Here is a 15,535-nt window from a genome sequence, read left to right as displayed (position 1 = left end):
ACTTAAGAGATAAACTGTGGCTTGTGGAAGAAAGTTGATTATTTGAATTAATGAAGAACCCACCAGATTATTTTCAATTAAGTGAGAAGGGCTTCACATTTATAAAAATAGGATGAGAACAGCAGGATAAGGTAAGAAAAGTATTAACTTCGGAGTTAGATGAAACTGTTCAATTCTCGCCTCCACCATCTACTCTGACTGTGAGACCTTGGGCAAGTTATTTCCGTACCTGCATAAAGTTGTATTAGTTCTGTATTCTATGGATGTTGTAAGAATGTGCACAATGCAGACAATAAATTACCCAGTTTTTAAGAGGAATCAATTTGTCTACAAATTTTTAGACGTGTATATATTACAAATATTTATGTGTTATCTAAATTAACTATTTGATGACATACATGCTTTGGATGGTGATTCACTGTGACAAAAGGAGCTTTATCAACATCTCCAGATGGAAGGAATCATGTCCAAACAATACATTCCTCATCCAAACCTAAGTTTAATCAATTAAATTATGGAAATGATGTTACTCTAGAGGTAGAAAATATTAAAAACAACAGAGGTCAGCCCTATCCTGGAGGGTAAAGGAAGGAACGAGGTACCTCACCCCCAAGTAATTATTCAACAAACAACGTGTTAACAAAACAATGACATGACAGGTCAGAGGAAAAGGGACAGCAACTAGATAGACATTACTGAGGCCAGAAACTGTGCTTATTGTGACTGCTTCCCTTACACGACAAAGTTAACATTTAGTGAGCACTTACTAACTGCTAAATGAATATATGATAGTAGATGGTAGTCTCTTTTCCCACACCATTCTTACTGGATGTGCCTATCTCAGGGATTGGGGACATGTGTACCCACCTTCTGGCTGTAATTTCCATGGTGGTGTGTGTGTGGGATGTGGGTGGGAGTGTGGGGATGTTTGAAGCTCAGGAGACGTTTCAGTCAGCAGCATAAAAACCAAGGATCATTCTAATTTTCCAGAGCCAACTCAACACCCTCAGCTACTGGGCCCACTCTTCCTTGTATCCCCTTGTACCTTCCTTGTACTTCTTGTCACCTCACCAGACCTGTATGGTTCTGGCTTTCTGGTTTTTTTGTTTTTTTTTCTGCTTGGAATTCTCCACCTGACACATTCTTGTTCATCCTTTGAGTCCGTTACTCCTCTCTGTATTTTGGTCACCTTTGTACATGCCTCTCTTTCTATATTATGATAGAATCATTTTTTAAATATCTCCACACTAGATAATGACTTCTGGGCTAGAAATGACTTTTGTATCTTTTAATCCTAGAAAAGTGCTTTGTGTAAATGTTAGCTTCTAGGGAGACAGGTACTGAGAGGTATGAGGAGGCTGGGACAGTGTTGGTCATTGTTTCACAGCAGGTGAGACAGCCAAAGGATCGTTTTGTTATTCTCATAGTTTCATCTTCGTTTGCATAGACCTGCCTAGTTCAACACAATAGGCACCAGCCACATGAGGTTACTGAGCCTTTGAAATGTGGCTAATTTGACTGAGAAACTGAGTTTTAGTCTTATTTTAATCCACTTAAATGTAAATTTCAAAATTGATATTCCTTTCAGTTACTGGAAAACTTTTAAGTAAATTTGGAACAGGTTGGGAATGTGAATCCACTTTTTTCATCTTTTAATTTTATGAAATCTAAATACAGATCACCTATTTCCAACGAAAATTTAGTGGCCTGGGACATGTGCTCTGAGTGTAATATACACACCAGATTCAAAGACTTAGTACAAAAAAAAAGGAATATAAATATCTCAGTAATTCTGATTACATGTTATCATAGTTATTTTGGATAAGATACAGTATATTACATCAATTCACTTTTTAGTTTTTAAAGGTGGCTAATGGAAAATTTAAGATTACTTATATGGCTTGTATTCCACTTAATTGAAACAGCGCAGATGTAGACATTTACACTTTGCAAAGCGTACACTTTTCCCCTACACCTGCTGCATTTCCTTACAATGCCGTGAAGATGGTCTCTTGGGACAGTGTAAGTTTCGTTTTAATGAGGAAACAGGAACGGAGTTCAGAAGGGACTAAATTCCGGTCTAGCCAAAGCTCTACGCGATACTGAATGTAGTGAGTTAACACTATCCTTTGAGTCACTCAGTCCGATTCCAGTTGACATTCACAGAAGAGGGCCTCTTCTACCCTATTCCCGAATTCCAAACCAGCACCCCAAGAGACAGCCCAAGGGCTCTGAACAGTCCCAAATCGAGTGCAGCGTGGTGGTACCTCCTGGCAGCTATGTCAAATTTAAACCATGACTTCCACAGTGCCCTTACCAATCGCAGTTACAAGGGGTGGGGGGGGAAGCCCACCACAGACCAACATGTCACATTTAACAAATCATTCCCTTCTATTTGACAATTTTTACATTTTTAAGTTTATTTCTCCTCGATTTCATTCTGTAGATTGCGCTTCTTTCGACTGAGGGCTGAGTTTCGACTTCTGGGATTGGTTTTTCAGCGGACAGCTCCGGACAGATCGTTTGGGGCTTTAACGATCTCTAAAGGAAAATGAAGTTGCTGATACCTTCTTTTTCAAAATAGGCTGTTTCCCAAGCTTTGCCCAAAAGCGGACTCCCTCGTCGTTTTTCCACGAAAAGGACAAGATTTCCTCTGCCGGAACTACCCCAGCCAGTGGCTGTCCACCCGCCGCTAGCTCGCTTCCCGACACCCGGAGGTCGCGAGCGCCGCCAGGAAAACCCGGACCGTGGAACCCTGAGGCTGGGGACTCACTCCGCGCAAGCGCGCGGCCGAGCTGAGCGTGCTCAGCGGGCGGGTCTGTCGCGGGAGGAAGCGGCGCGGGCCGCGGGCGCTGCACGCCGCGCCGTTGTTGTGATACAGCCCCGCCACGTGACTGCGCCGGGCCCGCCTCCCGGCGCTCAGTCCCGCCTTCCCGTGACTCAGCACTTTGTGCGGGGCCCGTTCTAGAGGTCAATCCCTGGAAGGCTGCTGGGGGCCAAGGTCTCGGTCGCCGCCTCTGACTCGGGGCTGCTGCCGTGGGTGTTGCACCAGCCCTTTCAGACTCGTGGTTTTCGGGCCTCCCGGCAAAGGGGAAAAAAATAGTTCCCTGCAGGCACGCCGTCCCCAGTTTCCCCTGAGTCAGCGGCTCCGCACGGTATCCGGAGCTGGCGTCTCAGAGACCGAATGCAGAGGCGCTGTACTTGGGGTCTCTGCGGGAGAAACCTGTAGTGCCCAGACCCTTGCAGTCACCCGCTGCGGCCCGTACTGCCTCTGTCGCCTGAACATCCGCCATAGGATCTTTGGGGGGGTGTTCTTGGCACACCTGCTTTATCCCAACCACTGATCTGGAACTCATATAGACCTGGTGGTTCTGTTTCAAAGATGAGGCAGCTTAGATCCGGTAATGCTAACTAACCGGTGAGACTGCGCAGGGATTTGGATATCTGTGATTTCAAAACCTGCGCACTTTCTGCTGCACCTCACAGCTTGGGCCTCCCTCCATGGAACTCTTACTTGGGTCTTGGTACTCCACTACAACTCTCCTCTCCCTCGACACACCCTTTCTTTCCCCAGAAGACCCCTGGTCAGCCAGTAAGGTGCTTAGAATTTTTATTTTAATTAATTGGTAGAAACACACAGTTATTTCTTAAGTGTACATAGTACAAAATGCAAAATATGTAGAAAGGATTTTCTCCCTACAGTTGCATTATACTTGAAATCTGATTTGACTATATTGAAGAAGGCTCCCAGGGCCTTATGATAGAAGAGCAGTAGCTAAAAGACTGCGGTCTTCACCCCAGCTCATAGGGTGATCTGCTGGGTCAAACTAGGCAAAGTTGTGTTCATCATAAGGGGCCCCTCCCTCTTCACCTGCTCAAATGAGAGTCTGGAGGAAATGAGGTTTCCCTTCCGACCTAAATGGTCTGATGTCAATGCTACTAAATTAGTTGAAAAATGCAAATCTTTTTGTATTTGGTAGTATTTCTAACATATGCTGCTGAGATGTGCTGTTGTCATTTTTAATAACAAAACAGAACCTCTTTTTAACTTGGTTTTTAAACGTTTTAGTTCACAAGGATTTTTTAAAAAATGCAAACACGCATTTTCTTATGTAGTTATGAAAGATCTCAGTCTTCTAAAGTGAAGGCCTTTATTAAGATGAAGAAGCTCGAGTGTATAAAGGAGATGGATAGGAGTCAACGGAGTGAGATTAAAGGTGGAAGGATGCCTTAGAAGCAAGATTTCTTGGGAGATAGAACTCGGAATCCAGAACACATGTGAAATAGTAAGGTTTGTTTTTTCTTTGTCTTTTTCATAACTGTCAGGCTCCTTGTGAGATGATAGGAAAGAGGGTAAGAATGCCAAGGTCGATGTGTTGGGACGGGAAAGGTGATAGCTGAGTCTGGGAAGCCAACGCTCTTTTCACTGGAGTAAAAGACACTTTTTTAAAATTATGGAACTTTTTATTATGAATGTTATTTAAAAAGCTGCTTTTTATTATGGACATTTACAAACTAGCAAAACCATAAAAAGAACGTAGTATAATGTACCTATTACCTGCCTTGGGTATCATCATATGGCTAATCTTGTTTCAGGTATTCACCCCTCTCATTAGTTTACAGTAAATGTCACTGGAGTATGCTCTCTGGTACTTAGGGCTGACGAGAGAAAGACGACAATAAAAAATGATTTGAGCAATTGGTATGAGGGGTTATCCAGGAAGATGGAAGGAATGAGCAATAGGCTAATCCCTTACTGGAAGTCAATTTCCTTCATCCTGAAATTGGAGATGGTTATCCAATTGTTTTTATTCCAAGTTTTCTAGCTATTGTTATTCTAAATTATGGGACTTTGTGTTTAAAAACGAAAGAAAAGGACTGTACTTGTCACATGTAGTATAAACTATTTCACAATGGCAGGCATGGATTATTATTATTGTCAAAGTAGGCCCACTGTCAAAAGGTGAGTAATATCTTTAAGGCCTTACACTTTTGTTTACCCTTATTTAAGATTCCTAATCTTAGTCTCCACCCTTTTCTTCCCATTTCACTCACCGTGGTTCAAATAAATACAGTAAATGTAAACTTCATTCTTGATTAGGTAACACCAAATAACTGACCTTTCCCACAGAGCCAACCATCATTTATGGATGAAGAGATGTGAAAAAGTGCCGACCATAGTTACATCTATGAAGAAAGGCAATTGTACTGGATATTGAGCAATTTCACTTAGATAATACCAGTTCCTGAAAGCAAAACAGAAACAAAAAAGAAATGGCATAATTATACTTCCCGAAAGTATTTTTCCACTCTTAATATGCCCAGTCACTTATTTTAGAACTTAGGCTAAAATGTAGAAGGTAATTTTGTGGGGGGGATATCAATTCATCTAAAAGCAACGTATCCTAAAATGCACAGGGCAGCCTCGCACAAAGAATTATCCATCTCAATATGTCAATAGTGTTAAGGTTGAGAAACCTTGGTCTACCTGTGTCAGGATTAACTCTAAGTATTACATGGATGTCTTTCCTTAAATATTTGTAAAGGTTTCTAAGATCATCAAAGTGATTAGTAGAGAACTGAATATACACAATGGTTAGTATTTTTACTTGTGGTTATCATAAGAATGAACATATTCAGCCATCTGATATACTACTAACACCTACCTGGGCTGATGGAGTCCATGATAGGAGGGGTTAGGACCCCTTCTTTACCCTGTTTCTCTTCTTCATGCCCACTTACTGATTCAGCCCTAGACTACACTCCATATTGTCTTATTTCCTGTCCATGTGAAACTAGTTACTTGTACTAGTTAAACTTCAGAGTTCTTAGTCCCCCGACTGCGTTTCTTAACAACTCAGTTTCAAAGAATGAAAATTCATGAGATCGGGGAATATACTGTACTGGAAAAAGCTGTGAGTTGACAGAACTGAGTTGGAATCCCAGTTCTGCCCCCTTCTAGCTCTGTAACTGTAGGCAAGCTACGGCACTTGGTTTCATCATCTGTATGATGGAGGAAGGTGATGTTTTGCTGTAATTTTGTATAATTATGTAATTTTGGTTGTAAAGATTGAAAATAACATGTAGAACATCTAGCCCATACTGGGGGATCATTAAATGGTATTTATTTGCATCAATCAAGGCAAGGTAGGAATTTCAGGAGGCACAACACTACTACACTCAGGCCGCAGTCAGCCTGGAGAATACCTTCCAGGCACAGAGACTTCTGTCGCAGCGATGGTAAGAAGTTTCAGAGTTTCCCAGGAAGACACATTCCTGTTAACTCAGAAGGCCAGCACCTGTAAAAGCTGGGGTTAAAAGCTCTCTCCTGGCCATGAAAAGCTGCCTCTCTGGCTTTAATTTTTAAGGGTTGGTGACTACTGCTAGTGTTTTTTTCTGCAAGTGTAGTTCAGGCAAACCATGAATGGCTCTTCCACTTCTTTCTCCCCAAGTAGACACAGGGGCGAAGTAGATTACAGCTGGCTCCTGCGTGGCCTCAGGGAGGGACACTGTGGAACTACTGTTCGAGGAGGGCAGGCTCAGGTTGCATGGCGGTGTGGGCCAGTGAGTTCACCAAAGAAAGAGTTGCCACGTGGCCTTATGTGGTGCGGGCAGCTCTGTTCTTGTGCAGCCCCACCATCGCCCTTCAGAGTTCAGCAAGCCACGTGGGGGCCTGGGCTAAGCAGATTGTTATGCATGTCCTTGATCTAGGGAAGGAAGGGGAACTAAGCAAGCATTCACCTATTATGATCAAGAAAGTTCAGATTTATTCCTTTTATTTTGTAAAATATACCATTAAGGCAGAGCTTCCCAAAGAGTGTGGGCCAGAACCCTACCATGCCCTAAATAGTAATGGAATGCCAAAATGTCCATTCCCCTCAGCCATTATGATGACAAAGCAGGACCTCATTTGAGTGATCAGAGCCCCCTGGCCTGGTCACACCTCACTGTGGGCAGCAACATCCTTTGTTATGCAAATGACTGGGAAAGACTGCTATGAGGTATTATTAGCCCAGTTTACAGAGGAGGAAACATACTCAAAGGCCATGCTTGGAAAGAGCAAGTAAATGAAGAGCAAGACCTGGGATTTGCCTTCAAAGTGTAAATGCATTCCACTTGCCCCTCCGCACTGCTGGAAACACAACAAAACCTAAATTCTGAACAGGCCTAACGAGTGCTTTGACGGGTAAAGGGGAATGGAAGGGAGAGGGAAGGCATGCTTCCCCCTGCATCTGGTGCTTGACATCAGCAGTCTTACTTAATCTCAGTTTTAAATTCTGATCCATAACTTATTGTGGATATATTTTACAAACTTAATGTGCCCTTTCATAATTTTGTCTCTATGCCTCACTACTCCTAAGAACTGGACTCAAAGAACAAGCACACCGGTAAATCATATTTGTGTTCCCCAGTGTAGCTTGCACATATTTTATCTCATTTGATTCTTATACCTGTGAAGTAGGGAAACTTTACAGGGGAGGAAACTGAGGCTGAGAGCTTACATGTCTTGCCCAAAAGTCACAGCACTAGTATGAGGCTGAGCTGGGATGAGAGCGCAGCATTACTGCCCCAACCCTGCGAACACCCGGCAAGCGGACATTGATTAGTGAGTATTTCATCACAAGCCCAGGTCTTCAGGAGTTGAAGTTCAGCACGTAATTTTTCCCCTGCTCCCCCTTTCTCTTCAAAAAATATCCTCAGTCAACTGTCTTTCAAGAACTAATACAAAAGGAAGGTTGGAGCGGGAAATGACCTTCTTGTCTGGGTAGAGGAGCCAGGGACTGGGGACAGGTGGGGAGGTCTGTAACCCTCCTCATCAGGGCGATGGTGTGACCGCCCGGTTCATGCATCCCCATCTCCTCCTCACGAAGTCCTTCCTGACAGTACCCTCATCTGGCCTCCCGCCTGCAAGAGGTCCTAATATGTAGACTGCCTTAATATAAAATGTATTGAAACATAATATATAATAGGCTGCCTTAATATATATGCCCTGTTTCCACAACTGGATTATATAATCTTAGGAAATCTTAATACAATGTCGTTTTAGAGATGAGAAAATTGAGCAAGAGAAAAGCTGAATGGACAGAACTTGCACTTAAACCCAGTTTTTTGACTGCAAATTCAGGACTCTACTTGCCCCAAGAGCGACAGTATAATTTCATTCTGTAGAGACTTTCAAAATAAGATCATCATCTTTTCTGAGTCAAGCCACACAAAAGAAACTCTGAAATGATATTTGTAGTTTTTTATACATTTCTATTTCTCTCTCTATATCCTTTGATTTCTTTGTCCATAATTTTTGGGTTTTAAAATAATACCCACGTCAAAGGCGGTACAACACACAGAAAACAAGTAGTGATTCTATAGCATTTTACTCCGCTGATAGACAGTGACTGTAATGCGGTATGGGGTGGGGACTTGATAATGGGGGGAGTCTAGTAACCATAATGTTGCTCATGTAATTGTACATTAATGATACCAAAATAAAAAAATTAAAAAAAGAAAAATACCCACGTCGTGTGCTGAGGGAGGAAAATACAGAGAAAACCCAAAAGGCAGATTGGAGGTGGAATTACCAATCACTTGAAGAACAGGCATAAGAGGTGAGAGTGCCATGGGAACTACACTAGACATTCCTCAAGAGATGGTATCTTTTTAAAGGAAAGCCCTCAGTAAATGTGAGCCTTAAAAATCCATGGATATAAAACAGGCCACCCCTTTATCATAGCACTTATTAATATCATGCCCTAAAATTCACGGTATTAAAAATGAAAACTCTCTCTCCAGAGATGTCTCTCAAGTCCACAGGAAAGCCTTTTTATCCTGTCCAGGAAAACCAAATGTGAGAGATCAAAACCGTGACCACATACAGGAGCTAATATCCTTGAAGGTAAGATCATTATTAAAATTATATTTAAGCATTACTTATTTTCACTATGCAAAACAACTCAGAAATCATTAACAGATGCCTTTTAATATTTAATGACATGGCTTAAATGTATCCGTAACTAGCTGTGAAATTAGTACCTAAGTTGATCGGGGCTACACAGAACTTTTGGAAGTTTGGACAATATATGACGTTCCATGATTTTATAACTAAGGCAGTCCTCTGTCTGTCAGATTTTTTTCTGTGTTTGTCTATATAACAAATATTTACTAGGTCCCCACACTGGGCAGGTCCTGTTCTTGGTGCTGGGATAGTGGATGAACAGAAAGTGCCACATTTCTGTTCTCATGGAATTTTCCTTCTAGAGGGAGAAGACAGATCATAAACAAGAAAATAAACTCCATGATTTTTTATGCCATTTTGAAGAAAATAATAGGGAACATCTATTGTTATGGTAGTGATTTACGTGTGTCAGACTGTCTTCTGGTTAATTTTGCTAATGGTTTCGCTACCAGTGCTGTGATTTTGAAGGCTGAGAAAGCTGCTAGCTCCAGCGAATTTTCCTTTCTTTAGCTAGGGATAAAATCTGTCTGTTGAAATAGACAATTTTTTCCCCCTTTCCTCAGTTAAGTTCTCTATACCTTCCCTCCCTAAATTCCTTCTAATTGAGATATTCAGTGTGAAGTGTTAATGCAAGACAGAAATATTTATTAAAAGAAATAGTACCTACTTTCTGTTATGAATCTATAGACCTTTGAAACATATTTAAACAATTTTTAAAGCCTGGAGGGCTCATGAGATTTATGATGGGATTTATTAAGTCAAAATAGTGTCTAAATGTCAAAGAATATTTGATTTGATGTTCACTAAATGGACTCAACATGGTTGAGCTTTTCAATTTTTTTCACAATTTACTTGGGATGAAAATAATAATTAACGGCATGCCTTTATTACCCTTACACTGTAATATTCTATGGGTAGACCATATTGAGGTAAGATCCTGAGCACAGGGTGGTGAATCTAGAATGTAAAATTACAGAGTAAAATACAAATAGGCCCATTTTTTAGAAATTTGGTATGTTTGATGTCAAAATTCTAAGAAATAAATAATTTAATCCATACTAATTCTATTCAACCCAGTGTTGCTTATAAATCCTGATTTTTTTTTCCTCATAAGAAAACAACATAAAGTCTGCTTGAAGGTGGAATCCTCAACCAGAGTTTTCTCTCTTTTATCCATTTTTGTACTTTCTAGATGGAAAAAGGAGATTCAGGGTCATCACATTTTAACTAATGTCTTGAGGTTTCCAAGATTTAGTTTTCAAGTTACGGCTAGTTTATACAGCTTTAGGGCTGTTGTATATTCAGATGATTATATGGTAGTTTATTTTAAAGGCAAAGAGAAATGCCAACGTAAGCCCGCAAATATTTAACATTTAAAGTCTATTAACAGCTCAGTTCAGCTAACATGTCACTGCATGATTGATGAAAGCTGGGTTACTTTTAACTGTACTTAGAATACTGCTGAAATAATAAAAAAACAATAGGTATTATGTTTTGTGTTCTGAGGCTTATAGTTTAGTAATCGCATTAGTATTGCATTCCAGAGTCCCAGAGGAAGGACATAAACACTGGTGTCGATTATGAGAAGTTACCAGAACAAAAGGAGAGAAGAAGAAAGGATAGAGGGAAAAATGGAAGGAAGAAGAAAGGGAGAAAGGGGAAGGGAAGAAAAGAAAATAGGCAGAACACGTATTAGTGTCTTAAGTGTCTTAGTGGCTCATTCACTCACTCACTCATTCCAACTATTCATGTACTATTGATAAGATGTTGGGCAGATAAACTTTTAGCCCAGGTTTGGGGGAAATAAAAAAAAAAATTAAGAAAAAAAAGAAGAGAAACTGGAAATGATAGTAACTTCAGCCCTGACTCAGTTATTGTGAAGGTTAAACAATGTAACATATTTAAGTGCTTTGAACAAATTCTCTACAAGAGAAAGTTCTTTGTGGGTACTATTAATACAAGGCATTGGCCCATTTACCATCTTAGTTCTAAAACAGTATTTTAGGTACTCCAAGTGGCCCCCAAGTAGGGCTCGGAGAGTAAATGAACATCCTTTATGTTGTGAGGAAGCTTGCAGAGTCTATCAGGCTACAGTAGGGGCAGAACAATATCTTTGATTAATGCCTATGATAAAATTAGAAAAGCTACAGTTTTGCATGTTTAAGATACTATTCCATTGTTTGGGATGAAATTGGGTAGGTGAGTCATTCTGCAAGACAGGAAAGAATCAAGGAGACTGATTCATCGAAGTCAGACCAGGATCACATCTTTGTGGAGGCTGCACCCCATCGAGGCTGAACTGGGTCAGTCATTGTGTTCAAATTCAACCATCCTCTCACTTAATTCTCACAACCACCAGATGAGGTGGGAGACAATAACTCCAGGTGGTAGTTTAAAAAAGCAACCCTTTGAGGAGGTAAGTCTATTTTTAAAGTTACATATCTAGTAAATGGCAGAATCCAAAATGAAATGCAGGTGTTCACCATCTTGCTTCCCTACTTCCAGCTCTCCAGGCACCCGCCACAAGCTCTTCCCCAAGGCAGGGGAACAAAGGCATCAGAGCCCTCCTCCAAAGTCAGCTGTTCACTCTGGGGACCCCGGGGTCAGCGGCCTTCCTTTCCCCATCTCCTCCCTATTTCCCGAGGGTTGGCGTTCCTCCTCGCCTTTTGGAGGGCAGTCTCCGTCTAGTTCTGTCAGCTCATCTGCTCCTCAGGGACATTTCTTCTAGTTCCAGTTGTCGGTGAATACCCTGCAGTGGTTAATGGAGGAGCTGAGAAGGGTCAGAGTTCAAAAAAGAGAAGGAAGCAGGAATAGAAGTAGGGGTACTGGGGAGATACGGATAGATCTAATGAATATTTATTAAATGGTTACTAGGTGCCAGGGTTGTGTGCTAGGTGCTGGGATCAGAAAGCGAACAAAAGGTATGGTAGTTCTCACAATTTACAGCCAGGTTGGGTAGCAAGAGACTGGTGTTACAGAAGAATTATATGAATTAATGTGTCATTTAAAATTAGGATGGCTTCTAATTAAGAGAGTGCTAGGACAAAGAATAAGGGGAGGAGGGTATAGTTTTAAAGGTAAGGGGGAGGTTGTTTCAGAAAAGGCCTCTCTGAGAAAGTAATGTTTAAAATATGTTTAAAAATTGTTTGAATAATGAAATACTTGTATAGTGATTCTAGAACAGTACAACTATTAACCTTTGATGGAAGATACAGGTAACAGTAGGAAACATTTATTTTTATTACATATGTGTACTTTTCCTACAGTTATAAAAAGCAAATTGCAGCTCTAAGTGAATATTCCTACATATGCTGTAATTATGGATTTTAAGGAAATATTATTCCATTATCTTCATATTCTTTGGACTAACCAATAATGATCACCAATTTTTAGTTTGCTTTGTGAAGAGATTTCTTTCTTTTTCATATCCTTCAATTCACTAAGGTAACTTGTTCTACAGATAAAATAGAAATTATCTTCTCACCATTTAATATATCTATTTTAATATTACTATTCTACAAAATGTGGGCTACCTCTCGTTTTTAAATCTTATGTGCTTATATATAGGTTTGGTGTCCAATAAAATGTTACTGAAATACTTGGATACACCTACATTTTCATATAGAATAAATTGAAATTTGAACAACTTTTAATGGTGACCAAATTAAACACTTAGAAAGCTTAAAAAAAAAAAGAAACTACATACTTCCTCCCTATCCTTGGGAATTAATTATCACCTTGTGTTCTATTGAACATTACTTCATAAGTAACTTACATTAAAAATAATCTTAGTGGGAAAGAATATTCATCGAAGTCTTTTACATCCCATCCTTGCCTCTGTGCACAAACTTTTTGTAAAACTGTATGTGTATTTCAAAATGTAAAAGTAATGCTTGAAAGGAGTTTCACAATTATGGAAGCATTGAAAGCACTGTTAATGTTTTACTTGTTGAAAAACAGGGAAGTTTGTTAAATGGTATAAACATATCTCCTCAGTTATGATTCTTGTTATAGTTTATGTTGTCCATATGTAGGATTTGTTTTTATGATCATAGTTTATGATTAATGTTATGGGTAGGATAAAAAAAATTTTTCCAAAGAAACCCTTATTTAAATCGATTGTGCAGCTGACAAGTAATAGCATCTTAGAACTGGCAAATTAAGCATGATGTTAATACCGTCAGCAGCAAGTCTTCATTTCACCCACCTGGGGTATAACATGAAATAACATTAAATTTTAATATCCAGTTAACATGGTTCTTCTCAGAATGTGACTGCCTGGCCTCATTCCCTATTTTTCCATGTATCCTGCTACGTTTTTCTGGAAGTCCTGGAAGGGGCACCTTACCCCACAGTCGTCGGCTGCCCCTCCTGCCTCACTATGGTGGACCCACTACTCTCTCCTGCTCTGGTTCCCGGCCACGACAGCTGCACTCATGAGGATTTCGCGAGACTTCCGAGGTGAGGTGTGCGCAGAGGGCAAGGTTCTTTGAAGCTGTCTCTCCGCACTGGTTAGTTGTCAGATCCCCACTGGATTCCGTGTGAGGAGGCAAGAGGGAACCAGTCTCTGACGCCAAACTGTGCTTGCTCCCCTTGGCCTAGAAGCAGCTCTGCTCAAAGCCACATGGTCTCCAAGTTGCTTCAGGCAGCCTGTGCTGCAACTCCTTACCTCATTGCCTGCCTGGACCCCTCTGCCCTCCTTTTGTCTGACCATCCCCACCTTTCTCCCCACATACTAGTCTCCACAGAATGTTGAGGCAGTTGCAGCCCATTCCCCTCTTAACATGAAAACTGCAATGACCTCTTTCCCCACAAAAAGCATCAAGTCATTTAAAAGCAAATTGGGGCAGCACAGTCCACAACAACAATGGCTATTGCAATAGGTGTTACACATTTTAAAATTAGGCAACTCAACAGAGAAAAGCAGAGGTTGAATGACTTGCCCAAGGTCACAGACTAGGAAACCATGCATAAGATCTGAACCCAGGGCTGCCTCTCCAAAGCCCCCTATTCCACTCTTCACAAAAAGACTGTTTCCTTCTGTACCCAGGGCTGTTTTTGCCTCTGGTTGAGCCTGGCAGCTGAGGTTAGTAGAGGAGGGGGTGAGCAACACAACTCTCTTGCAAGAGCAACAGGTTGAAACACCCCTTCCACATTATAGCTGTTGCAGCGGCATAAAGCAGGGACAGTGTCCTCCCAGAAGGCTTCTGAACCTGTTTTTCAGGGTTTACCTTTTATTCTGGTTTCTTTTATGCAATTTGATGTATGTACTTAAATACTTAAAAAAAAAAAGAAAAAAAGGAAGCTCCAGACAGCTGAGAAAGATAAATTATGAAATTGATGAGATCTTTTGCTATTAAATCATTTCTGTGGTTTCAAGTGAATTTGGATGTTTTGTTGATAGTTTTCTCCCTTGAAAGAACCATTAACTGAAATCCAATTCATTCATTCACTCATTCCAGCCTTTCCTTTCCTTCCTCCCACCCTCCCTTTCTTCTTTCCTTTCTTTCCCCGTTGGTCATATAGGAGACACTTGGAATATTTGAGGCACAGTGCTAAGCATTAGGGGTATTGAGATAAATACAACTGGTATGTTCCCTGGGAAAAAAAATTCTGCAGAGAACTGTATCCTTAGAACAGAAGATAAATACAAAACAACTCTAATTAGAAAAGGACAAATATTTCAGCAAAATTCTGATAAAGTACATTTTTGGGGGGGAGTGGCTACATTTTTTTCCACTAGGCAATAAAAGAACAGGGCACTGGGGAAAGCATCATTTGGAGGTGATACATGGGCTAGACTTTGAAAGACTTTGAAAGATAGGTGTTAGGTAGAGATGGGATATGGACACAGTTTGGGGCAATAGGACCATTAGGAACTACATCATGGAATCAGAGAATAGGCCATTCATAGTCAATAGCAAGCATTTCATTTTGATGGAATGTTAGACTTTGAAGGTGGATCATAAAAAATAAGTTTTAAAGGTAGGTCAACTCCAAATCTAGAAGACCCCAAATGTCAATCTAAAGGCTCTGGACTTTGTTTTGCATTTTCTGCTAGTATGCTTTGTTTATAATGGACTTTGGCCATTGGTCTGTGGTAGACTCTTCTGTTTCATTCATTTTTATTTCCTTTTATTCCCTCTTCTGATTTCTATGCCCCTTCCCACCAATGGCAGCCATTCTAATGCATTTGACATTTATACTTTTTTGTATTTTATTATAGCGATCCTATTGTGTGCATGCTTTTTAAAATACGTTTATTATAGAAAATGTCAAACATAAAAAAATAGATTATAATGAACTCATATATCATCCATTAGTAATAATTATTAATTCATGTCTAACCTTGTTTTATCTATAGCCCCATCTAGTTTGCCGGTCCTTCCCCTCAGGTTATTTTGAAGCAAATCACAGACATCATATTATCACATATACAAATATTTAAAAGATAAGGACTTTTGGGGGGAAACATAATTCGTTGCTATTATCTTGCTTAAAAGTAGTGAAAATTCTTTATTTCTTAAATAAATGGTGTTTATATTTCTCCCATATTTCTACAGAATATTAGAGGAGATTGAAATT

This window comes from Manis javanica, chromosome 16 (assembly GCF_040802235.1).
Source record: "Manis javanica isolate MJ-LG chromosome 16, MJ_LKY, whole genome shotgun sequence".
Taxonomy (NCBI): domain Eukaryota; kingdom Metazoa; phylum Chordata; class Mammalia; order Pholidota; family Manidae; genus Manis; species Manis javanica.
This window is presented reverse-complemented; position numbering follows the sequence as displayed.